The sequence below is a fragment of the Sciurus carolinensis genome, chromosome 2 (assembly GCF_902686445.1).
Source record: "Sciurus carolinensis chromosome 2, mSciCar1.2, whole genome shotgun sequence".
NCBI lineage: Eukaryota > Metazoa > Chordata > Mammalia > Rodentia > Sciuridae > Sciurus > Sciurus carolinensis.
The window spans coordinates 54,305,759-54,332,590 of NC_062214.1; positions in this window are offsets into that span (position 1 = coordinate 54,305,759).

Here is a 26,832-nt window from a genome sequence, read left to right on the forward strand (position 1 = left end):
AGATTGAACCCAGGAACACTCTAACACTGAGCCACTGAGCTATAGCCCTTTTATTTTGAGACAAGTCCTTGCTAAATTGCAGAGGCTGATCTCAAACATGTGTTCCTTCTGTCTCAGCCTCCCAAGTACCTAGAATTACAGCGTAATCCCGTGCACAGCCATAAATACTGTTTGGTGGGGTACTGGGGATCGAACCAGTCTCATGCATTCTTGGCAAGCTCTCTACCACTGAGCTGCATCCCCAGTCAGCCATAATTTTTAATTTTCTTTAATTTTTTTTTTTTTTTTTTTTTTTTAGCATTACTGGGGATTGAACCCAGGGCCTCACACATGCTAGGCAAGTGCTCTACAACTGAGATACATTCCCAGTTCATCAAAGTCTTTTCTAAAAAAATTAGGACTGGCCAGGAGTATATCTCAGTGGTAGAGCACATGCCTAGTATGCATGAAGCCCTGGGCTCAATCCCCAGCATGGAAAAAAAAAAAAAAAAGTTTTGCTTTTATAAAATACTGCATGCTCATTATAAGAAATGCAAGTGACACTGAACAATACCAAAACAAAATTTTCAAGTGGTCCAGAAACCCAGCACCCCCAAAATAATCATGACTGCCACTCAGAGAACATCAATGGAAACATCATCTCTCTATGTACATATTCAAAGAAAAGGACAGACAGATGGTTGGAAGTTTTTATAAAAATGGTCCCATATAGTACATGCTCCTTTTAGGAAGAGTATTTAAATTAAATAGAACAAAAGGAAACCTAAATGAAGCTAAAGAAATTGCCAAGCCACAAATAATTATGCTGCCTTTTATGTTTCTAGATGATTTCTTCAAGAGAAAAAAATAGTAGGGGCTATATGGATTCATCCTTTCAACAGGTTTCAACTGTAGATGGCATTGCTCAATAACCTGAGATTTAGGTGGAGGAAATTAACTCACCACCACTTCCTAGCTCCTTCCCCTCCCAAATTTTGTGAGTTTGTATTTTTACATTGTTAAAGTTTATACTATTTACATCCTGTCCCATAGCCATTGTTCCCACAATTGTTTGACCTCAGGTCTGTGTGTGGATTCCCTGCACCCTGCCTGTCCTTTTAAAATGGGATTCCCACTCATTATTATTATTATTATTATTATTATTATTATTATTATTATTATACCAGGGATTGAACCCAGGGGTGCTTAACCACTGAGCCACATCCCCAACCCTTTTTTAATATTTTAGTTAGAGACAGGGTCTCGCGGAATTGCTTAGGGCCTTGCTAGGTGGCTAGTTTTGAACTTGCCATCCTCCTGCCTCAGCCTTCCAAATTATTGGGATTAAGTTCAAGATCAACCTCAGCAAATTTGCAAGACTGTGTCTCAAAACGAAAATATAAAGGATTGGGGATGAGGCTCAGTGGTAGAGCACCCCTGGTTCAATTCCCAGTACAAAAAATAAAGGGAAGGACTCGGGTTGTGGCTCAGTGGTAAAGCGCCTGCCTAGCATGTGTGAGGCACTGGGTTCGATTCTCAGCACCATAAATGAATAAGTAAAATAAAGGTCCATTGACAACTAAAAAAATTTTTTTAAAGGAAGGGAGGAAGGGACGAAGGGAGGGAGGGGGAGGGAGGAAGAAAAAATGACTAGGGCGGAGGCCTAGATAACAATATGTTCAAAGAAAGGACATCTGGGGAAATGCCATGCCCTCACCCTGCTCTCCTAACAGCACCTCTCAACATGGACACATCCCTTCGAAGGTAGTGAACCCATCTTCACTGGAAAAAATCCAACTTCTCTGTCAAGGTCTATGTTAAATGATGGCTTCTCTGTGAAGCATTCTGTGAGACTTGGATTATTGTTTGGCAAATATTTACTCCCTCCCCTCTCACTGTGGGAGGAATGTGTCTCAAGACTTTCCCCACCTCAACCTTTTTTAAAAAGATTTTCTCTCAATAGCTGTGGCTGCCTGCTATCTACTCAATTCCCTAATCCAGACAGTAGCACTTTCTGGGTTCAAGGCAGTCCCCAAAGGTTGCCTCCAGGCCCTTTTGCTCTGGGCTCTGCTCTGTGACTTACTTTGGCCAATGTGATATTTGAAGACATGACCTGGGGCAAAGCCTTGGCATGGGCTTGGTGGCACAGCTTGTCCTTTTGTACCTCTGCAGTTGCCATGAGCAATGTTTCCCCCAGGTAGCCCTTATTTGCAGAACAGTGAGAGACAGGACAGATCTCATCCGGACCTGTGCCCAGGAGTCAATCTAGCCAGGCCCAGCTAAAATTGGCAGGGCTGCCCCAGGCAGTTTGCAGATATATGAGCCAGAAATAAATGCTTATAATAATAAGCCACTGAATTTATGGGGCCATTTGTTATGCAGGATTACAAATAGTTGGTTTGATATACTTTCTGTTTGTTTCCTCTTTCTGCTTGAGTTTCACTTTGTTCTCCTGGATTCTCTTTCTTAACTGTAGAGTTTATTATAGTCTGCCTTCCTACTGGTCTATGAGCCACTTGAGGCAAGGACTATGTCTGATTTAGTTCTGGCTCCTTGGTACACAACTAAAAGGCACCCAGTGTTATCATCTGCTTCCTGTCCAGGACAGCTTAGTCTGAGTGGAGAGCCCATGAGAGCCTCTGCTTCCAGAACTCACCTGCAAGTTTGGTCAAGAATGTTCAAAAGTCCTGAGCTTTGGTATCACCCTGGGGAAAACAACTCATGCATTGCTACCTTCACCAGGGACTACAGTGCCCATTTTCTTGACCAAACTAACACGTGAAAATAGGGAAAGACCTTCTTAAGGTTCACTTATCCACCAAGGGTAGGTTCCAAGATGTTCTGTGGATGCCTAAAACTGCGGATAGTACCAAACCCTATATAAACTCTATTTTTTGCTATACATACATATGATAAAACTTAATTTATCAGTGGACACAGTAAGAGATTGGCAATGATAATAATTCAGAAAAATTGCACCAATATACTATAATAAAAAGATATTTTACATTTATGAATTGTAGTTGGGTACCGTGGTACATGTCTGTCACCCCAGGTACTTGGGAGCCTGTGGCAGGAGGATCACTTGAGTCCAGGAATTTGGGACCAGCCTGGCTAACAATAGCAAGACTCTGAAGTTACAGAGATCTGGGTTCCACCTTTAGTGGCTGTGAAGAGGAGGCAAGTCAGTGGAATCTGTGTGGCTCAGTTTTTTATCTATAAAATATGTATGATGATGCTCATATTATGAGATTGTGCCTGCCCCTAGGAAGCACTTCCTAAATGTTAGCTACCATTTTTGCTGTTATTCTTTCTATTAAATGGGTCCATTATTGCTAGACCTCATAAACACAAGAAAAGACTGTGTTAAAAGGACCAAGTCCATCATACTCTAAGAGGAGAACCAAACACAGTTTTCTGAATACACAGAGGGTTCTGTCAGCGCCGCTGACCCTCCTCTTAAGCCAGTCTGGTTGGGGAGGCTACAAGCATCCTCCATCTTTTCAAGGCCCAGTTTTCAGATCCCAGAGCCACACAGCCAACCTCTTACTGTTTACTTGCTCTAAGCCTGATCTTCTAAGGACTAAGTCTCCATCCACTGGTTTCCATGAGGGCTTTGCTTCCCTCCAATGAGCTCTGCAAACCTCCAGAGGCCTTTTTGTTGGTTCCAGGGTGAAACCATGAAAACTGGAGTCTGCTTGGACCCCTCCCTTCCCTAAAGTCAGGCGGTGTAAACCCTCCTCATGATGTTTTTTCAATTCGTGTAGGTCAATCGGATATTGTCTCCTGGGAGACTGAAGCTTGAATAGGAGATACCCAAAGTTTGGGAGTCATAAAAATTGTACCACATTAATGGCAGTGCCCTGAAGAAAATGTTCCTGAAGGCCCAGTTATTCAGCAGTTCCTCAGAGTCTGTGTGCTGCTCGCTGACTTTCTCCCAGGTCCCCGTGGGGCTGAGTTGCTTCAGTTCACTAGCTTGGGAAGACAGAACTCCCTGAGGAGTGGCCTGGGAATGCTGCCATTGTCTCTCCTGGCCTGGGTGACTGGCCTGCCATCCAGGATCCTGTGTTTGACTCCGCCTTCTCTTTTGGATCCGGTGGAGCAAGGGAATCTGGTAATATGAGTGACTTCCTACTCCAGGTGCTTTCTGAAGTGAGCTCCCTGGCCTGGTTCTGGGAACTTCCTATGTGACACCATCACACTTCCCTAGTCACTGGGAACAACACCGCTGGATCACTACTCACCAAGGGGCCTGAAAACCAGCATTCCCCACAGCAAGGCCTGACAAACACCGGTCCTACTGAGTGCTAAGGAGGGATATACAAATCAGGGCTGATACAGATGTAGGGTACTGGCTGCAGAGTGAAGAAATGTCTGTACCCAAGGACTTCTCTGTCTCTTTAAAATGCCAGTCCATTTCTAAAAGGTTGACGTGGTCGTTAACATTCCTCAAACTGTTTGTACCTTGAACCCTTTCTCTTTGGAACACCTCATGGGACCAATGTTCTGTAGAATGCAAGGAAATAGGTAGGGATGGAAGAGGGCAAGATGGGGGAGAATTAGAGACTCTCAAAGTACCAAAAGATGGAACAAAAAAATGAGAAAAAGCATAAGAAAAGGACAAGATGGCACCACAGAGCATCCAACATGGAGGACCAAGTGGGCCTAGGCCACCTCTATTGGTTGTCAGTATAATGTAAGTGAATGACTAAGAAAGCACACTTGAGGAGACTTAATACTAACTGGAGAGTGCAGTTGCTTCTCCAGTGAAGAGCGCCCCCTGGTGAACTCTCTCAGCCTAGCAACAACCATTATTGGTATCCAGCCCACCACCTGCCCATTGGCATCCTCTGATCAGAAGTCAATTTTTGGTTTTTTTGTTTGTTTGGTTTTTGGTTTGGGGATTTTTGTTTGTTTGTTTTGTTTTGGTTTGGTTTGGTTGTTTTTTGTACCAGGTATTGAACCAAGGGGCACTTAACCATTGAGCCACATCCCCAGCCCTTTTTCTTTTTTATTTTGAGGTAGGGTCTCACTAAGTTACGGAAGATGGCCTTGAATTTGCACTCCTCCTGCCTCACCCTTCTGAGCTGCTGGGATTACAGGCATGCACCACCACACCCGGCCAATTTTTGTTTTTTAATTTAAAAATGCCTGCCTGGACATTTCATTTGTGTGACTCACAAATACAAGCTCATTAGAAAGTCAAATGCCTGGTAAAATTATCATTGTTTGCAATGACATGATTCTAGGATTGTAAATTTGGAGAAAATCAAATTTAAAAATTGCAAGAAACGAGATATCAGTTATAGGATTATATATTTAAAAAATAACAAGGGAGAGAATGAATCAAGATGGCAGCTTGAGCACTTGTTCCAACTTTCCCATCTCAACCCAAATCTCTAAACATGATCAAAAAATATGTAGCTTTAGATCACAGTGGGGCTAGAAACCACAAAGGGATGTTCTCAGTATCAGAAATGATGAGGAATAAAGAACCCTCAAAAGGGAAAGGCAAATAGATGGGATAAATTGAAGGCGAACTATCCGACCCTCTATGTGATCAGGAGAGGACTCCTGTAAAGAGCAGGGCCAGGGCAGGAAGCAGAAGAGGCCCTGGCAGCTCGAGGTGACTGATTGGTGAGGTGTGGCAAGGGTTGCTCCTCCCTCATCCCACCACACAGTTGGCAACATGTTGCTGGCAGACAGCAGAGATAAGGACCAACTGAGGGGGAAATTATTCACCACACAGGTGAGGACTCAAGGCTCATTTCCTTTATAAACAAAGAGCCCTTTATCAATAAGATAAAGCCTCACAGGCCAACAGAAAACCAGGGCAAGGATATGATCAGACATTCACAGAAATAGAAATAGAAATAACTAATAACCATATGAAAAGATCCTGGTTTTCACTCATAATTAAAGATATGCTAATTGAAACAACAATGAGGTTCACATTGCTTATCATTTGCAAAGATTTTAAAAGATTGCCCATGCTCAGGGCTGGTGAGGTTGAGGGGATGTAAATTGGCACAACTTTTATGGAGGACAATTTCCATCACCATCAAACATTATGATTGAGGTTCTAGAAGAAAACAGGATAAAATATTTTTATATTGGTGAGTAGAAAAAAAAATCTTTCTAAGCAAAATCTAGAGGCCCTAAGGGAAAAAAATAGATCTGACCTCATAAAAATTGAAAAGTTCTAGAGAGATAAAGACCACAACAAAAATAAAGGACAAATGACAGACACGATGTCCAACATGCATAATAATCCTAAAATACAGAGTCTCTTCATATCAAAGGATAAAGCTTTATAGTCCCATATATAAATGGTCAAGGGATAAGAACAGGCAATTCACAAGAGCAGACATTCAAATGGTCAGCAGTTGAGAAATGAGATTTATGCTCACTAGAGATCAGAGAAATGCCAGTTTAAAAACTGATAATATCTACCACTGGCAAAAGAAAGGAGACCTCCTGTATGCTGCAGGCATTATATATTGGTAGTTTTTTATTTATTTATTTATTTTTAAGGTACTGGGGATTGAACTCAGAGGTACTCTTCCACTGAGTTACATCCCTAGCTCTTTTTATTTTTTATTTTCAGATAGAGCCCTGCTAAGTTGCCCAGGCTGTCCTAGAACTTGCAAAGCTCCTGCCTCAGCCTCCCGAGTTGCTGGGCTTACAGGTGTGTGCCATCATACCCAGAAGATATAGTTTTTTGAAGGCCATTTGGAAGAACATATCAAAACATCAAATGTGTAGACTTATAGCAATTCATCCTTTGGAAATCCCAGCTCAACTGTACTTGGATATGTGAATAAACATGCCTCATCAAAGGACTATTTGTATTAGAGGAAAATTGGAGGTAATCTAAATAATCAAAGAGTGGGAAGAGAAGGTGTTCACTTTTTTTAGTTTTTGTATTGTTTGGATAGTTTTTTGTAGTTTTGTATTTCATAGGTTTTGTGATTAATGCTAAAAAGGAAGATGACCAAAAAAATTGCTGTATATTGGACTTTCTGGAAGTTGCTAGAGTGAACTGAAATTCTGGCACCTTCTATCCCTAAATCCCATTCAAATACCCCAGACATCCAACTGTCAAGCACAGTAAGAACAAAGGAGGAGGAACAAAACTCAGAATCCCGAATCCATACATTCCAGCCCCTCCTGGTGGGAAGGGAAGAGAGGAGGGCTCCCTTTCCATAGCCGCATCCCACCTGGCTGGAGAGGCTAACACTGGGCAGGGTGTGTCCATCCTGGGCACGGGGCGGTGCATCCATCACTGCACTAAGGCTACAGAGAAGATGACTCCTCCCTTGGGCCAATGTCTGTGCCCAGCCCACATCAGGGAACTAGGACAAGAGCCCCACCCACCAGCTTCAGGTCTGGAATTGCTCTGGATGGAAAGAGGAGAACTCACCCATGTTGCCCCAAGTCATGGAGCATTTACAGTGAAGACACAGAAGTTTGGGGACCCAGGAGAAAACTTGGGAAAAGGAAGATCCAAGACCATGATCAATCTGGACTGCAGATCTTTGCTCTGTCTTCTTCCAAATAACTCAAGGGACTCAGGCTTCTCCAGGTTGCTGCTCTTCTTTCTCCCTCCACCGTTTGGTCTCCTCTCACTACTCTATGCATCACTCAGCCACAGGATCGATGGTCAAAATACCTACCAACTACTAATGCATGGGCACCCACCAATCAGACCACACACTAGCTGAGAATAACGGAGAGAAGTAGCAAATTATCCCAAAACTTGGTGGCTTAAAACAACACATATTTGTAATCTCACACATTTATGGGTCAGGAATTTGGCAATACTTAGCTGGGTAGTTCTGGCTCGGGTCTCTCATGGAGTTGTAGTCAAGATGGTGGTTGAAGAAGGCTTGGCGGAGGCTGAAGAATCTGCTTCCAAGATGTCTCACTCACAAGGCTGTTGGCAGGAGGCCTCAGCGCCTCACTAGAGGGCCTCTCTGGAGGGCTGCTTGAGTGTCCTCACCACATGGATGTTAACTTAATGAATCGTGTTTGGAATTCCCTCCCCCACTGAATAGGGCTGCCTCGAAGGGTATTACAGAAAAGACAGTATGTGACTTCGAAGCATCATCTCCCATGGCTAACTGCCTCATTGTTTAGATATTTTCAAGTTCATGTCCCAGAAAAGAGGAATCTGATTAGCTCTTCTGTTCTGTTTGTAGCAAGTCATGCCATAGATTGTCACAGGTCTATAAAATGGAGGCTCTAGGGAGAGATGTCTGCCCACTGTAGTCAATCAGAAGTCCCAGACACTATGGTTGACAAGTCTAGTACAATGGGGTCATATCTTATCTGAGGACTGATTCTAACATCTCTGTGTAAAACTTTATCCCATATGGTCAGAATTACTCATGCAAATTCTTTAAATTACCCATAAATTTCTATACTACACAGTACCAACAATCAAAACTCCAGCTCAGCCAGTTTTTCCTCCAAAAAGAGGACAGATGGCTGTTTTTTTGGTTGAGCACCAGATGAAGTAGATGGTTTGCTTTGTGGGTCATGTTGTTTGAAAAATATAGTTCTTCAGACATTAGAGTCACACGTCTCATGATGAGACACTCGGTGTAAGAGGCACGTGGGACCCACATGAGACCCACTGAGAGAAGCAGAGTTGGGTCAAATCTCTGTCTTTACCCTGAACAGAACAGTGAGGAGAATCTCAGGCACTATTTAAATGGTCTTCTCCCTCCCTCTCCTTCCTCCTTTCCCCTTCCTCCTTTGAACACGTACATACTGCAAAGTTTAGCAACTTTTTTTTTAACATCCACTTGTTCTTGTTGGGTTCACACGTGAATTGCAAGGAAGTCTAAATAAAAGAGGAAGAAAATTAATCTGATCCTAGTGAGAAAACCCTGCGCACTAAAGTAAAAGACGAAAGCAGAAAAATCATATTGATAATTCCATCCTCTGAAATCGATCTCTCACATGAAATGCAAGGCGATTTTAGAACACAGTTATTACCTATTCTCAGCGAGATCAGACAAGGATGGCGCAGGGGAGGTGGGTGCTTCATCATATTAGATTGTCCCTGGAAACCATGATGAACAGGCTCACAGGAAATTGGATTATTAAACAGAAGATAGATAAAAGGCACCTCTGTGGCAAGTGGGGGATATTAATGAAGAGATGAAAAGAACACAGGGACAATGCCAGGCTTTTAGGTTAAAGTGTGAAGATAGAGCGTGGGGAGGGGTTGGGGGAACAAACCTTAAATTTCTGGATAAATCAAAGGGAACAAATTAGTAATCAAAGACTTGGTCATTCCTTCTGTCTTCCCTGCTCAATCTCTCTCTTTCTCTTTCTCTCTTTCTCTCTCTCTCTCTGTCACACACACACACACACACACACCACAATTATAAAATCCACAAGGACAAAGTTTTGGCTGTTTTTCTTCACTGCTATCTCCCTAGAACTTAAACCAATACCTAACATATAGTAAGCACTCAGCAAACAGTTGTCAAATTAATGAGTAAAAGACTTTAAATGAACTGAGATGGGTCATTTTGTACCAATCAAGATGAGAAGGCAACCTAACACTAAGAGTTTATTTTATTGATTTACTTTTTGAGGTAGAATCTTGCTATATTGCACAGGCTGGTCTCAAACTGCAGATTTCAAGTGATCCTCCCACCTCAACCTCCTAAATGCTAGAAGTATAGGCATGTGCCACCATGCTCAGCAATCCTGGTAAAATTCTTGAGCTTGGTATAAAAATAAAGATTTCTCCCAAAGTTGAAAGAGAAAAAAAAAACATAATTTTTAAAGATCTTAATTGTGTTAGTCAGCTTTTTGTTGCTATGACTAACATACCTGACAAGAACAACTTAGAGGAGGAAAAGTCTATTTTGGGCTCATGGTTTCAGAGTTTCAGTCCATGATCAGGCAACTCCATCCCTCTGGGACTGAGATGAGGCAGAACATCATGGCAGAAGGGCCTGGTGGAGGAAAACAGATCCATTCATGGCAACCAGGAAGTAGAGGGAATGAGGAACCAGGGACAAGGTATAATCCCCAAAATCATACCTCCAGTTACCTACTTCCTCCAGCACACCCTACCTACCTACAATTATCACCAGTATAGTAATTCATTCAAATTATTAATTCATCAAAAGGATTAATACACTGATGAGATCGTACTCTCAGTTTAATTATTTTACCCCTGAGTCTTGCTACATTGTCTCCTGAGCCTTTAGGGGACAGACACCTCATATTCAAAGCATAACATTAATGATCAAGACAGCCTTGAACTTCATACAACAGCAGTCAGGGCCTGAGACAATGTGGTGAAAATTATCCAATCCTTAAGGGAAAAATGTTCTCCCAGGGCTCCTGAAGCCAGCAGTGATGTCAGCCACATAGGAAGACAATTGAAGGAAATCTCAAACCTGGAAACTCAGGGAAATGCCTCTCAGCCTTCAGTGAGACCCAGAGAAGGAAGGACCCCTGGAAGGGAGAAAACTTCACTGTCCCATCCTGGTTATGGAGCACCTTCTGTGGGCCTCCTGCCTCTGTTCTCCTGGGACTCAGGTGAACAGATGAATATTAGCAATCAGGGGGCAGCTTCAGTCCCTGTTGAAAGGTCAGGCTTCCAGGGCAGCTAGGAGGTTACAGCCTCATCTACCTTAGGCAGCATCAGCTCTGGGACATTGCAGGCCTTTGGGCGACCTAAGGAATACTCTTCCCAGACACTACATGCCATTGGGTAATGCTTGGGCTGGACACCTCCCCCAGCAGAACTGAGACACTGATGTGTAGATGCAGGACCCCCCGTAGTGAAGGGTACAGGACAGGAAATAGGAAGATTAGGCCTTCAGCCCAGTATGGTGTTCAAGGTGAGGAGGGAAATGCTGCCAGTGTCCCTGTCTCAGGTCCTGTCTCTGGCTTCCAGCCTAGTGAGTTAGTTTCCTCTGAACCTAGGATGGCCTTCTCTCCCTTCCCCGTGAGCCCCAGTGTCCTTGATGGGTCCAGATTTGGACACCCCCCATTGAATTCAGGTGTGCTTCACAGTCAGCACATGAAAGGACAGGGCCCCCAAAGACCCATGTGGAAGTGGAGGAGCCCCTGAAGCCATGTCCTCCATTCCTGCTATCTTCCCATCCACTCCTGTTGCTGTGGCCAGTGTACCTCCCTGGGGACATCAGTTTAATGCTTTCAACCTGTATTTATTGAGCACCTACTGTGACAGTGAGTTGGTGGACAACACTCACCAAACCTGCCATCCGAGGGTTGTCCCTCCAAAGAGATGAGTGAGGCAGACTCTGCCCAGGACCAGCTGCTCTGAGCTCCCTGAGTGCTCCCCAGCCTTGCTCCACATTCCCATCCTGTGCTCACTAAGAAAGTAGGCAGTACTTTTTGTACCTTGGGGACAAAAATAAAAACCCAGTCACTTAAGTGTCACTCCTACAGCAGCATTGACTTCATGACTAGAGATGGGGGAGGGGGGAAACCAGTGTCTGAACAAAGAGACATACTTAGCAAGTTTTATTATCCTGACTGACATGCCAATTCCCATCCCTTTTGGGAAAAAAAAAGCACTGAATGCCCATCCCCACCCTCAAAAAGAATAAAAATAAATTACCGGAACAGACACACAACAGCAGCTTAGCTCCCCACGAGCCCAAGAACTGTCTGGTGGCTGAGTCACTGGGGAGTGTACAGATGCAAGGGACAGAGTCCCTTCCTCCAGGTTAACGAAGCGGAGCAGCAGGGCCAGCTCCTGGAATCCTGGGCCGAGTGTAGAAATGTGGGGGCAGCCAGAGCAGGGTCTTCCTGTCCTTCTGTCTTTCTCAATCTGTGCCTCCATCTCTTCTCTGATCTTCCTGGCATCATCTCTTTCTCTTTTTCTCTTACTTCTGTCTCTCTTTGTCCTCCCATTTCTCCATCACTTGGTCTCTCTCTCTCTCTCTCTCTCTCTCTCTCTCTCTCTCTCTCTCTCTCTCTCCCTCTCTCTCTCTGGTAGTAAGGATTGAACTCAGGGATGACTAACCACTGAGCCACATCCCCAGCCCTTTATTATATTTTATTTAGAGACAGGGCCTCACTGAACTGCTGAGACTGGCTTTGAACTTGGGATCCTCCTGCCTCAGCCTCCCAAGTTGCTGGGATTGCAGGCAAGCGTCACTGCACCCAGCACTTGGTCTCTCTTTTTGACTTTGCCTCCAGCCATCTCTGTATTTCAGGACAGAGGTATCTCATCCTTGCTTCCATGAACATCTGCTTTCCACCCCACTGGCTCTACAGACCAGCCAATCTTTTCATATCCCCAACAAGTTTGATGTCTACATATGTTAACTGACCCTATCATTAAGGGTCCCCATTCCACATCTCCAGGGCAGAGGGACATTGGCTCAGCCCTGGAATATTTTCTTTGGGGTCAGTGGCCCCTTTTGTCTAAGGCTGCTGTGGGTGTAGGCAAGTACATTTGGAGTGGGACAGAGTTCTGCTCCCCAGAGTGGGGAGCAGAAGTGGGTGCGAGAGTCTTCTTTTTGGTACCAGGGATTGAACCCAGGGATGCTCTACCACTAAGCCACATCCCCAGCCCTTTTTTAAATTTATTTTTTTGAAGCAGAGTCTTGCTAAGTTGCTTAGGCCCTCTCTAAGTTGCTGAGACTGGCCTTGAACTTGTGATCCTCCTACCTCAGCCTCCTGAGTCACTGGCATTTTGGCATGCATCACTGTACCCAGCTTGGACCTAAGCAACTTAGCCAGACCCTCTCTCACAGTAAGTGAGAGTTTTTAAGTAAGTAAGTAAGTTGGAGTGAGAGTTTTTAAATACAGGGGAAAAACCCGGGGTACAACTCAAAATAATTCATCTACTTAGGGCAATGAACATTTTGTGTGATACTATAATGGTGGACACACATCATTATATATTTGTCCAAACCTATAGAACATACACCAAGAGTGAATCTTAATGTAAACTAGTGACTTGGGTGGGGGCTGTTGATAGGAGATGCTGTGCATGTGTGGGGCAGGGGCATATGGGAACTCTCTGTACCTGCCTATTTATTTATTTATTTGTAGTGGAAGATGACAGCATGCCTTTATTTTATTTGTTTATTGTTTATTTTTATGTGATGTTAAGGATCAAACCCAGTGCCTCACACATGCTAGGTGAGCACTCTACCACTGAGCACAACCCCAGCCCCTGCCTCTTTATTTTACTGTAAACCTTAAACTGTTCTAAATAAAGTCTTTAAAAAATTAAATTAAGCCAAGTGTGGTGGTGCCTGCCCATAATCCCAGTGATTTGGGAACCTGAAACAGAAGGATTGCAAGTTCAAGGCCAGCTGAAGCAATTTAGCAAGACCCTGTCTTAAAATAAAAAATAAAAGGGGCTGGGGATGGAGTGCAGTAGTCAAGCACCCCTGGGTTCAATCCCCAGTGCCAGAAATTTAATTAATTAATTAATTAACTAATTAAAAATAAAACCACACACAACAAAAGTAAAAACCTTCTATGTTAAAAGTTCCACAAAAAGAGGTGTATGGAAGTCTCTGGGAAAGAGACTACATGCAACTCTCCTACTGCTTTGTACAATCTTTGTTTTTCATTTCTTTTCTTTCTTTCCCTTTCTTTTTTTCTTTTCTTTTCTTTTGTTGTTATTTTGTTTTGTTACTGGGGATTGAACCTCGGGGCACTTTACAGTGAGCTACATCCCCAGGTTTTTTGGTACCCGTGACTTAACCACTGAGCCACATCCCCACCCCTTTTTATTTTTTACTGTGAGAGAGGGTCTGGCTATGTTGCTTAGGTCCTTGCTGAGTTGCTGACATTGCCCTCAAACTTGTGGTCCTTCTACCTCAGCCTTCTGAGTCACTGGCATTACAGGTGTGCACCACCACACCCAGCTCCTTTTTTGCAGATTGTATAAATACATATATTCCTAAGGTTTACCAAAGATTACCTTCACATGTGACTGTGAAATAGTATAGTAAAAAGATGTCCTTGTTCTCCACGATTCAGGCTTAGAGGTTTTCTAAGTGAGGAAAACAGCATCTTATGCTGCATTAGCATCCTCACACAGCCTCTTCCTAATTTAAAGATTCTATAATTATGTATCATGCCTTGACATTGCTGAGACTCAACGTAAAAACTTGGCCTGGGAAGAACTTAATCAAAATATGCGGTTTCCTTGATTTAATATGGCCAAGATTTTTGTGGGGGAAAAAATTCTACATGTTGTCAGAGACAGCTCTGGGAACAGAGCCCTTTCCTGCAAGATACCCTCCCTGAATCTATGTGAAGAACCAGGAAGGCTCATGAGCAGCTAGCAGAGACCACTCTGATTGATGGGTGTGATGGTGCATGTCTGTAACCCCAGCTACTCTGGAGGCTGAGGCAGGAGGATTGCAAGTTTGAGAACAACCTCAGCAATTTAGGACGACCTGGCGGTGGGGGGGTGTAGCTCAGTGGTAGAGGGCCCCTGGGTTCAATTCCTAGTACTAATTTTTAAAAAAGAAAGAAAAGAAAAAAGGAAGAAAAGAAAAGAAGCTGAAAGACTCAGCTGTCCACATGAGGTGAGGGGCGAGGGATGATTCATAACTTTCATGCACAATGGCCTTGGGAGATTCCAGCTTCCAGACTCTGGTGACTAAACCACAAAAGAGAGAAGTCTGTATTGGCTTCTTTGTAGAAACTAAATGCAGCCAAGTTCTGCCATCCTGAACCACAGACAGTGATTGTTGTTTAAGTGGCTATTTGTCACCCAAGGCACTGGATGGTTCTCACTATTTCCAGAGAATTTTGTGAGACACACGGGATTCATCTAGTTTCATACTGCACTTTGAGAGTCCCAGGGATGGACGGGGGCCAAGGTCTGTCCTCCTACCCTAAGCAAAGAAGTTCTAATTTGATCTGTTTTACTTATTTTCCTAATTTAATTCTTTCATTAGTTGTGCTGTAAACACCAGTTAAATAGTAACAGTTCCCTAATCCAGTTCTTCAAAGGTCAAACTCTTAATTTATCTCTTGGTATTTACTTCTGTCATTCTGTATACTATGCTGATATGATGATTGATTTTTTTATTTGAATCATCATCTGACTTCTGACTTCCTAATGTGGAAGATGAAGATTAAACTCTCTTATCACTCACCCTGTACCCCCCACACACACTCCCATGCCCTACACAGATAACCCCTTCCCCTCCTCATCTTGTAAATATCACATTATTTAATTAAATTAATAGTGTTTATATTAGTACAACTATAGAAGATGCCAATAATGCCTGCTCCCTGATTGTGGGAAGGGTACCTAGCTCCAAGTGTGCAATCAGGGACACGTTTCCACAACAGGTGACAGAGAAAATGAGGCTTGAAAAGCAAGCCTAAGATAGCAGGAGGACAGGGTGGTGGGGAGGTGGCGGGGGAAGCCATGGACCAGAAGAGACCACAGTGCAGAGGCCCAGAGAATGAAGGAAAGCGAGGTCTGCTGGGGAGGCTGAGGAGAGGCAGTGGCTGGGGAGCAGTGAGTGACAGCTGGGAGGTCAGCAGGGAGCCACCTGCACCCTGAGAAGAGTGGGAACCTGGAGGAGTAGAATGCAGAGTTGTGTGGAGACCAGATTTGCATTCGGGAGGCCTGTGGTATCCCTTGAGGATGGATGGGAGGGGCGACTGAAAAACTGTTGCCTGGGTAAGAAATGACACTGGCCTAGAGGTGGCAGTCAGGGACGCCCCGGGCATCTGGTCAGAGGGGAATGCCAATCATGGGAGTGAAGAAGAAAAGGCTGGTTCAGAGGGAAGGAGGATGAGCTTGAGGTTCCTGTGGGTTATGGTGGGACTGGAGCTGAAGGGAAAAAAGCAGGGCTGAAACCAGGTGGAGAATTTTTTTTTTTTTTTTAATTAATAGTTGGTTTCAGAACTTCTGTTAAGAAATTGACTTTGTGTGGGAAATGTCGTGCTAAGAGCTTGCTAAGAACTTGCTTTAGAAGGTGAAACTCCCACTCTCCAAGGGCCCAGAGTCAGATCTTAAGACTCAGAGGAGGGGGAGATGCTTCAGATGATGGGGAGGACTTGGAAGTTGCCAGGACAAATGAAAGGTAGAAAAGAGAAACTGAGATGGAAGAAAAGAAAGCAAGATGGTAGGAGGCTAGGTAAGGCCCAACAAGACCTCCAGGCTTGGATACCACCCCACTCCAAAATCTTTGGCACAGTCTGATAACCCCACAGTGGAGTGCGATTAAATGTTGTGGGGAAAACAAAGAAAGCGTCCATCTGAATCAACCTGGTACAGACAGGCACCACCCAAGGAAGCCAGACACCAAGAGCCCGGGTTCCTAGAAATCAGAAGAAACCTGGGGAAGCCTCAAGTTCTGCTATTTGTGAGATTGGTGGCTCCCTAAATTTCAAGAGGATGGGGACCCCCCTAGCTGAACTGTGCCAGGGTGACATGGAGTGGACTATTGGGGTAGAATGAGAAGGTTAGGGGGCCTAAGCCAGCTGAGGCCTGTGAGTGTGAGCTTCCCGGAGATGGAAGGGAAAGGGAAGATTTCAAGGGAGAAGAGGCCCAAAGTGTTAAGTGGTGTGAAGAAGCTGAGAATGGTGAGAACTGAAGAGAGTCCACTGGCTCTGGTGAAGAGGAAGTTGGTGGGGTCTGAGAGGAGAGCTGCTGTCCCCCCAGATTCATCCGTTGAAATCCTAACCCCAAGGTATTAGGAAGTAGAGCTTTAGGGAATTGATTAGTCATGAGGGTGGAACCCTCAGGAATGGGATTAGTGCCCATATTAGAGAACCCCAGGTATCTCTCCTCCTCTTCTCTCTGCTCTCCACCATGTGAGGATACAATGAGAAATCAGCAATCTGAAACCCAGAAGAGGACCCCACTGAACCTGACTACACAGGTACCCTGACCTCATTTCCAGCCTCCAGAACTGTGAACAAGAAATTTCTGTTGTTTATAAGCCACTGAGTCTATAGTACTTTGCTCTAGCGGCATGAATGGACTAAAAAAAATAGGAGATAAATAAAAGCACAGAGGACACACAAAACTTTCTAGAAATGACTGTGAAGATGTTCCAGAGATCCTTGGTTAAATTTTCCTCCAAAGGCCCAAAGCCTGGGTGATACCATTATGCAACTATTTGATTTTCCTTTCAAATACAAAACAGAACAATTTAATGATGATTCAAGATCCCTCCAAAATCTGCATGAATCTTTCTCACAAAGTCATGTCTTACATATTTATTCAAAAATTAATATAGGGAGCAGAGCACGGTGGTGCATGTCTGTAATTCCAGCAACTGTTTCAGGAGCCTGAGGCAGGAGGATTGCAAATTTCAGGTCAGTCTGGGCAACTTAGCAAGGCCCTGTCTCAAAACAGGACTGGTGGTAGAACACTCCTGGATTCCGTCCCCAGTGTCACAAAATAATAATAATAACAGTGATAATAATAATAATAAATGGGGTGTTTTCAAAAGTTCCTAGAAGAAAATCTTGTCCCCAAATTATGCCAATTACTGAATAAAAAGGGGCCTGCCTTAAATGAGGAAATAGAGTTTTGATTAGAAGGTGTCACTACAAATTACCTCTGCTCCCAAAAGAATGTTCAGAGGACCCCCTTCCTTTGCAGCAGATTGTTTGGTTGAGAACCTTGTGTCAAATCCCCAAAAGAATGAGGGATCCAAGTACAGCAAGGGAGTGTGGAAAAAACCAGATGTGTATAATGTTGTCATGGGAAGAAGAGGGAAAGTAGGGTGAACCCCTTCGGCTGATCTCTAGGTTTCCTCTTATCTTGACATTTTCATCTCATTTCTTCTTTCAAAGAAATTTTAAAATCACTCAACAGTGGGGGTGGGGTTGTGGCTCAGTGGTAGAGCACTTGCCTAGCATGTGTGAGGCACTGGGTTTGATCCTCAGCACCACATAAAAAATAAATAAATAAAATAAAGGTCTAGCAACACCTAAACAATATTTTTTAAAAATCACTGAGCATATAGAACAGAGCCCTCCTGGCTTATGCAGAAGGAGACAAGAGAAGTCAAAAGGTCATAGGAGGGGGGGATGAGAGGGAGGCAAGAATGGAGGAAGGATGGATTCTATAGAGGAAAAGATGGGTGGGGAGGGGGTGGAGAAGGAAAAATATCAGAATGAGACAAACATCAATACCCTATGTATATGTATGATTACACAAATGGTGCAACTCTACTCCGTGTACAACCAGAGAGACAACAGTTGTACCCCATTCGTGTACAAAGAATCAAAATAAATAAATTTTTAAAAAGAAATAAATTTTAAAAAATGTCATAGGAGGAGGGCATGGAGTCCAGGGGGTACTTTTAATGGGAAAGACTTGAGCATGTTTAAATGCAAGTGAGAAGGACACTGACCAGTCAAAAGAATTTAAAGACATGGGAGAGACTTGTTGGTTTTGAGGTCCCACACCAACAGGAGGGAATGGGATTGAGAGAGCAGGGGAGGGACTGACCTTAAATAGGGAGAAAAGGTTGTGGATGCAGAGGGTTAGGTGCAGGGTAGGGGCAAGAGGAGAAATGGAAAGAACTAGAGGCGTTCTTTTTGCTCTGAGCAATGGGAAGAGGGAGTGTTTGCTCAAGATACAGGGGCAAGCATTGAGCTGAGATGTTGGAAAAACTGACGTGGAGAAAGAAGAGAACTGATCAGGAAAAGAGTAGGATGGCTCCCCTTCTTCCACGGTCACCCAAGGACCAGGGACAGGTTTGGGGTTTTGGTTTTGTTTATTTGTTGCTTATTTTCCTTTTTCTCAATCCTGCCGCATCCACTACAGACCTCCTTTTCTGATGGATTCAAGAGGACCCACTACACTTCCAACAGAGACTATGGACTCTAGGAAGTCCCAAACTTCCTCCTCTGTGGCAAGGGCTGCATTTCACAGACTCTGAATCCACTTGCCAAGTGGTTCCAGCAGCATCAAAGGACCCATTGGTATCGTGACCCCCTTGGGAGAAGGGAGGAGGAGCACCTGGCCAGGTTAGAGAGGTGGTGGTCTCTGCACCATACCTGTGGTGAAATTTGCTCAGCATTGTGATATTCATGTACACTGACTTTTCTTTTTATTAATTTTTAAAGAGTTATTATCATTATTATTATTATTTGATACCAGGGACTGAACCCAGGGGCACTTTGCCACCGAGTCACATCCCCAACCCTTTTTAATATTTTATTATTTTGAAACAGGTCTCACTGAATTGCTTAGTGCCTCACTAAGTTGCTGAGGCTGGTTTGAACACATGATCCTCCTGCCTCAGCCTCCCTAGCTGCTGGGATTACAGGTGTACACACCACACCTGGCAAGAGCTATTCTTAAATCTGATATACAAAGAGGCATAAAAAATAATAAAGAGTTGGGGAGCTAGCTCAGTGGTAGAGCGCTTGCCTAGCATGTGCAAGGCCCTGGGTTCAATCCTTGGCACCAAAAAAGAAAAAAAAAAAAAAAAAAAGAATAATAAAGTAAAACACCCACATCCCTATCACACCATTTAAGGAAAACATTAGGGGGAGAGGTGAAACCCCTGGAATGTCTCTCTGACTGCATCCTTTCACCTGGCCTCAAAAGACCCTTCATTTTGAGACTGGGGAATATCCTTCCCCTGCTTCCCACCATGGCAACACAAGAGAGTAGGGTCCTCCATGGGGGGTGTTAGAATTTGGATCTGGAATGTGTCCCAAAGGCTAACATGTTGAAGGTTCCCAATGCCGCGATGTTCAGAGGTGGGACTTTTGGAAAGTGATTGGATCATAAAGGCTTTAACCTCATCAGAGGATTAATCCATTGATGGATTCATAATCTAATAACATCATTGGGAGGTGGTGGGAACTTCAGCTAGCGGGGCTTAGTTGGAGAAAGTTGGTCACTGGGAGCATGTCCTTGAAGGGTATTTCTTGTCCCTGCCCCTGACCCATTCTGTGCTGTCTAGTCACCATGAGGTGACAGCTTTGCTTTACCACACCCTTCCACCATGATGTCTTACCACATCTCAGGCCAAAAACAATGAAGCCAGCTGACTGTGAATTGAAACCATGAACTGAAATAAACCTTTCCTCCTCTAAATTAGTTTTCTCAGGTATTTTGTCACAGAGACAAAAAGCTGTCCAATATACGGGGGGGCATCATGTTGCAGATGGCTGAACAGACTGCATTGCAACACTGCAGAAAAATAAGAAGAGGAATCATGGAAGCAACAAAAGAGAAATGAAAACGCCACTTTAGAACTAGAAACACATGCAGTTGCAGAGAAAGGGATGAAAAGCTTCCTATCATTAGTACATTAATATGCAGGTAGTGACAAGTCTGGGAGGACAGGGCCCTCTGAGGACACAGAAGCCTCCAAGGGGACAACCCACAGGACAATGAAGAAGTAAGGGGGACTGGACCAAGACTCACTGCTCTGAGATACTTCTGGCTAAGATTTCACCAACATTCAGGTAAGGAGGGCTGCCATTTGTGGTTGCACCAGTGCGTTGTTTTCAAAGGCTCGTTATTCCCTGGCTGGTACATTGCTGTAGTTCATTCCAAGGTGTGGGTTAGTTTTCCCTAACAAGTCAATGCTCAGATGGGTCTACCCAGCAGGCTCACACTTGGATCCGGAACATACAATGAGGCTCTATTGGATCGTTGGGACGTCTTGGAGCACTTCCTCAAGGACAGATGGGTGAGAAGCTGTTGGTTGACATTTAACTATAGTTCCAAATGGATCAAACATCTTCTTGCAATCTGTCCAACTCAGCCTGGAAGTGGACTGGACTTCTATTATCTGCCCTCCAGGCTGTCATCTAGCACTGTCCTTCCACTCCATGCTGGGCATGGGTCACCAGCATGGATTGTGGGTCAGATGCCCCAGTTCCCAGTAAGGGTGACTTTATGTTATGTACTTCTTTCTCCTCTCATTTCTGCATTTTGTATAGGACACACGGTGTATTAGTCTGCTTAGACTGCCATAACAAAATACTATAAGATGGGTGACTTAAATAAAACCAGTTTGTTTTATTATGGCCCAGGAGGCAGGGACACCCAAGGTCAAGGTTTTGGCAAGCTAGGTTGCATTCTAAGGCCTCTTCTCTTGGCTTGTCGATGCCCCCCATCTCATTGTATGTTCACATGATTTCTTCTTTGTGTTTTCCTCGAGAGTGCTGGCTTTTGTTTTCTTCTTTTAAGGATACAAATCCTGTGGATTCTCTTTTCTTCTTATAAGGACACCCCACCCTTAGTCCCTCAGTTAACTTTAAATTTTTCCTAAAGATCTCATCTCCAACTATGTCACACTAAAGGTTAATAAGGCTTTGACATATGAAGTTCTGGGGAACACAATTCTGTCTACAATGAATGGACAACCCAACCACTTGTTTATGATCTGCAACTCCACAGAGAAAAGGAAGAGCAACCCTCCGCTAAGTATTGGAAATGTTTTGTCTGAGTGGTACTTAAATTGGTGTGTGTGTGTGTGTGTGTGTGTGTGTGTGTGTGTGTGTGCATATGTGCATGCATGCATTAGTTAGTTTTTCATCACTTACCAAAATGCCCAACAAAAACAACTTAGAGGAGGAAAAGTTTATTTTGGCTCATGATTTTAGAGGTTTTAGTCCATGGTGAGCTCACTCCATTGTTCTGGGCCCAAGGTGAAGCAGAGCATCATGGCAGAAGGGTATGGTGAAGGAGCAATGCTCTGTTCGTGAAAATCAGAAAGCAGAGAGAAGGAGGAGAGGGGAAGATGCACCCCTCCAGCCACCCAACTTCTCTAGCCACACCCCACCTGCGTACAATTACCATCCAGTCAGTCCATTCAAAGTAGGATGGACTGATGAGGCTACAACTCTCACAATCCAATCATTTCACCATTAACATAGGAGCTTGTGGGGGACATCTCATATCCAAACCACAGCAGTGTGCATGTAAAAATTCTTTAGGCCATGCACTTCAGATTTATGTACTTTACTGTACTTACATTATGCCTCCATTTAAAAATTTTCTAAATGAACAAATACACACACACTGGGGGAGTTGAGGGAAGAAGGAAAATAAGAAAGGAAGTATGGAAGAGAGGAAGGAAGAAAAGAGAAACCAATTAAATCTCTGAGGTCTTCAGGAATGAAGAAGGTCCATGTTATCCTTAGGCTGAGAACTGAGTCCAAGGATTTAACTTGCAGGGAGGGAAAGATCATGACTTTTACTGATCATTTGGTTTAGTCAGGGTGGTTTTGGCTATGAGAAAAATTCCTCGCAGTGTAGCTCAGGTGTAAAGAATGAATTCAAGAGAATCTCAACCCCTGGGCATCAACAAGACAGAAACCTGAGGTATTCTCTCATCCTTAGTGAGTTTGTTCTCCCAGGCAGGTTCTGCCCATGCTTATGCATCTGCTCTATTAACCTATTTCAGACCTTTCCATTCTCCTCATGGTTCCATGATTGATATGAGTCTCTATGCTCAGCTCCCACAGACAACTATTCCATCCCTTTGCATCTCTTATATCAACCTCCTGAGAGAATATCTGATTAGTTCCAGCATATTTTCAAGCCAACCTTCAGAAGCAAGCTAAATGGCTGCCCTTGGGTTCAAAGACCTGGAACCATGAAGGTCATGCAGTATAGTTTCAGGCTGTTTAAGGGCCAGGTTCTGAGTAAGGACAATTATTTTTCAAAAAAAGCAGTGAAGGGACTGGAGGTGTAGGTCAGTGGTAGAATACTTGCCTGACAGCCTGGGGAGATAGCTCAGCTGGTAGAGTGCTTGCCTTACAAGCACGAGGCCCTGAGTTCGATCCCCAGTCGCCAAGAAAAAAAAAAAGAATGCTTGCCTGGCATGTGTGAAGCCCTGTGTTTGATCCCTAGCACATAAAAACAAAGCAAGCAAACAATAAACAGTTGTGGGGGCCACAACGAGTGGTAAATGTCTTAAGAATTGTTTCCTTTTTAGTAGGTAGTGGAATTTTAAGAATTCCTATACATTTTCTTGAATGTGTTTGGTTTTGTTGTCATGGTTAATACTTGTTTCGATGACGAGTTGGGGGAAAAAACTACAAATTACATTTCTTTATAAATAGAGGGCATTTGTGTTATCCGTTTCTTCTTGAATGAGCTTTGGTTGTTTGAGTCTTTCAAGGAAGTTGTCCATTTCATCTAAGTTATCAACCTGTTGGCATAAAGTTGTTTCTGCTCCCTTGTTATTCCTTCGATACATATAGAATCTGTAGTGATGTCTCCTCTCTCATTCCTGATATGGTTTGAATCTTAAATGTTCCCTCAAAAGTCCATATGCTAAATGCTAGGTTGACAGAGTGTGGTGCTCTTGGGAGGTGGTGGAACCTTTAGTAGATGGTTTAGGCCTAGTGCAAGGAAGTTAGGTCACTGAGGGGCATGCCCTTGAAGGGAATAGTGGTGCCCCATCTCCCCCTGATTTGTTTCTCAGTTCTCACCATTATGTTCTGCTTTATTACAGGCCCCTAAACTATAGAACCAAGTGACCATGGATTAAAACCTCTTTTTTTTTTTTTTTCTTTTTGTATCAGGGATTGAACCCAGGGGCCCTGAACCACTGAGCCACATCCCCAGTCCTTTCTTACTTTTTATTTTGAGACAGAGTCTTGCTAAACTGCTTAGGGCCTTACTAAGTTGCTGAAACTGGCTTTGAATTTAGGATACTGCCTCAGCCTCCCAGGCTGCTGGGATTACAGATATGACCGCTGCACCTGGCATGGATTGAAACGTCTGAAACAATGTACCAAAATAAATCTTTACTCCTTTCAAGTTGATTATCTCAGGTGCTCAATTACAGTGACAGAAATCTAACGCATTTCCTGATATTGGTAATTTGTATTTTCTTTTTTTCCTAATCAGTCTAGCTAGAGGGTTATCAATTTTATTGATATTCCTGAAGAACCGTCTTTTGGTTCCTTGATTTTCTCAATTATTCTTCTGTTTTCCATTTCGCTGATTTCTTTTTTGATCCTTACTAGTTTCTTTTGTTGGCTTATCTTATATTTAATTTGCTCTTCTTTTTCTAGTTTCTTATGATAGAGACTGAGCATTGATTTGAGATCTTCTTTTCTAGTATAAATATTTAGTGCTGTGAGAATACTGAGCCTTGATGACACTGATCATTGGATCAAGGCTCATCTGAGGGCACCCTGAATCCAGATCACTTGTTCTCAGCTCTGGTTCTGCATTAGAACAACCTGGTCAGCTTCAAAAATGCCTCAGCCCCACCCTAGGCCAATTAAACCAAAATCTCGGGAAGGAGCCCCACATAAGGAGTTGTCAAAGCTCATCAGAGGATTCTAATGTGCAGCCAGACCACCCTGAACTACTGTTTCTCAAACTGTTTGTGATAATAGCAATTTTTTTTATTTCCAGTCTTTCTGTTGTTATATTCTTAACTAACACATAACTTATAGTAAAAATGAATTATATGGCTTGTAGAGGGTTTCCCTTATGAAAAGAAATGTACTCCCAATAAAGGTATTTTCACTATTCTTTAGCATCATCAACAATGGAGGAAAGGAAGTTTATAGAAACATGATCATGCATGTGGATATTTCAACAATGTAGTTTTCTTATTGTGGAGGAAAAACAGTTTGTGGGCCACTCAGTCTGAGGACCATATTTTGAGTAGCACTATCTGGCTTCTTGACTATGAGTGCATAACTTCTTTTCATTGTTTAAATTAATTTGAGTTGGGTTTTCAGTTAGAAAGGGAAGATTCCAATTGCAGCAGGCTACCATGGAGTACCCATCTGTGCTGCAGTCATCTGTTCTCCCAGATATGGCTCTTTCTGTCTCTTTCCCACATCAGTGCTGCAACCGTCCCAGAGTATGTGTTCAATCATGGTTTGACAGTTACTACGTGATCAACGTGCCATCCTCATTCTGGTTTCCTTTCCAGAGAAGCTGATTACACGAGCTCAACCAAGGCAATACAGACTTCACTCCCTCCATTTTGGATAATCCTAGAGAAAAATGAGACCACCTATGTATAAAAGGCAATGGAGCTGGAGCAGTGGTGCACACCTGTAATCCCAGCAGCTCGGGAGGCTGAGTCAGGAGGATTGAGAGTTCAAAGCCAGCCTCAGCGAAAGCAAGGCACTAAGCAACTCAGTGAGACCCTGTCTCTAAATAAAGTACAAAATAGGGTTGGGGAAGTGGCTCAGTGGTCCAATGCCCCTGAGCTCAATCCCCAGTCCGCTGCCACCCCCCCCAAAAAAGGGCAATGGACCCGAGCTTGCTGGTACACACCTATAATCCTAGTTACTGTAGAGGCTGAGGCAGGAGAATCACAAGTTTGAAACCAACCTGGGCAACTTGGAAAGACCCTATCTCAAAAATAAAAATAGAAAGATCTGGGGATGTGGCTCAATGGTAAAGTGCCTGTGGTTCAATCCCAGTACCAAAAAATAAAAATAAAAAAGTAATGGAAGCATTTTTTTTAAATAAAGGAAACCTATCTAGGTCACACAATTCTGAGGTAGTTTTTCACCTTTTGATCACAAGCTCCTCTTTCAATTTGCAGACTTGGATTTTAACATATTTGCATTATTCTTGCTTCTCAAATCATCCTGTGTTTGGCCAAAGAGAGGCCCTTCACGTTGGTTCCTGTGTCCTTTCTCTCTCTCTCCTTTTTTTTTTTTTTTTTTTTTTTTTTTTTTTTTTTGGTACCAACGATTGAACCCAGGAGCACAGTCCTTTTTTATTTTTTATTTTGAGACATAATCTCACTAAAGTGCTTAGGGCCTTGCTAAATTGCTGAGGTTGGCTTTAATCTACAATCCTCCTGCCTCAGCCTCCTGAGCAGCTGGGATTACAGGCCTGCGCCACTGCACCCAGCTTCTTGTGTCCTTTTGATAGAGCCCCATGGTCTCTGGTGCCTTTCTCATTCATTGGTTCCTGGCCTGGTTCAACCATCATTGATCAGGAGCACTGGCTCCTTTTAGTGGAGAATGGTATTTAGAGACTGAGGTCTACGCAAGACACATACTCTTTTTAAACAGAAAAAATTACATTATTTTTCATGTTTTTACTGTAGGTAGAGACGTTTCCATTAAATCAATTAGTGGCCTGACAATTATCAGGTCACTTGGGATTTGGGGTCAGTTTGGATTGGAGCAGGATTTCCCAATCCTAGCACTCTTGACCTGTGGATTTGGTAACTCCTGCTTATGGGGGTGCTGTTTGAACACTATAGGATGTCCAGCAGCCCTCCTGCCCTCTACACAAAACCAGACACCAGCTGCACCTCACAAGTTGTGACAACCAAAAATGCCTCCAGACATTGGCCAGTGCCCCTTGGGGTGGCAGAATCATCCCTCATTAAAAACCACTGGATGTCCTCTGGGTTCTGTGAAAGATTTCCTGGAACAGACCAGAGAAAATCTGGCTCCTGATGTGAAATTCATGACAACTTCCTGCCTTAGTTTCCCCATTTGTCTAATTGGCATAATGGCTGCAGAGTACACCACCTCATTATGGGAAGCTATTTGACCTGCAAGGAGTCATCCATGTGACAGTGAGAAGCAGACATTTTGTCACAAGCAGCACCACCCTGCAGCCGCATGTCGCTTATGGCTAAGTTTGCTGAGACGGTACAGCATCTGACTGAACTGACTCAGGCCCTGAAGATTGCTCAAACTCCTAAATTCCCACCAGGCCTCCGCTTAATGTTAGCCTTGTTTAAGATCTTCGTTTTACTGCCACCAAGAGAAAGTCCCACTTAATTTATACCAGATGCTGAGTGAGTTGTCATGAATCAATACAACATCACCCAAAAACCACCAAAATGAATCATAAGGACAAACAGGTTTTTTTTTCTTCCTGCAAAACAGTGACTAAAATAGTGTCTTCCCTTTTAGGAAAAA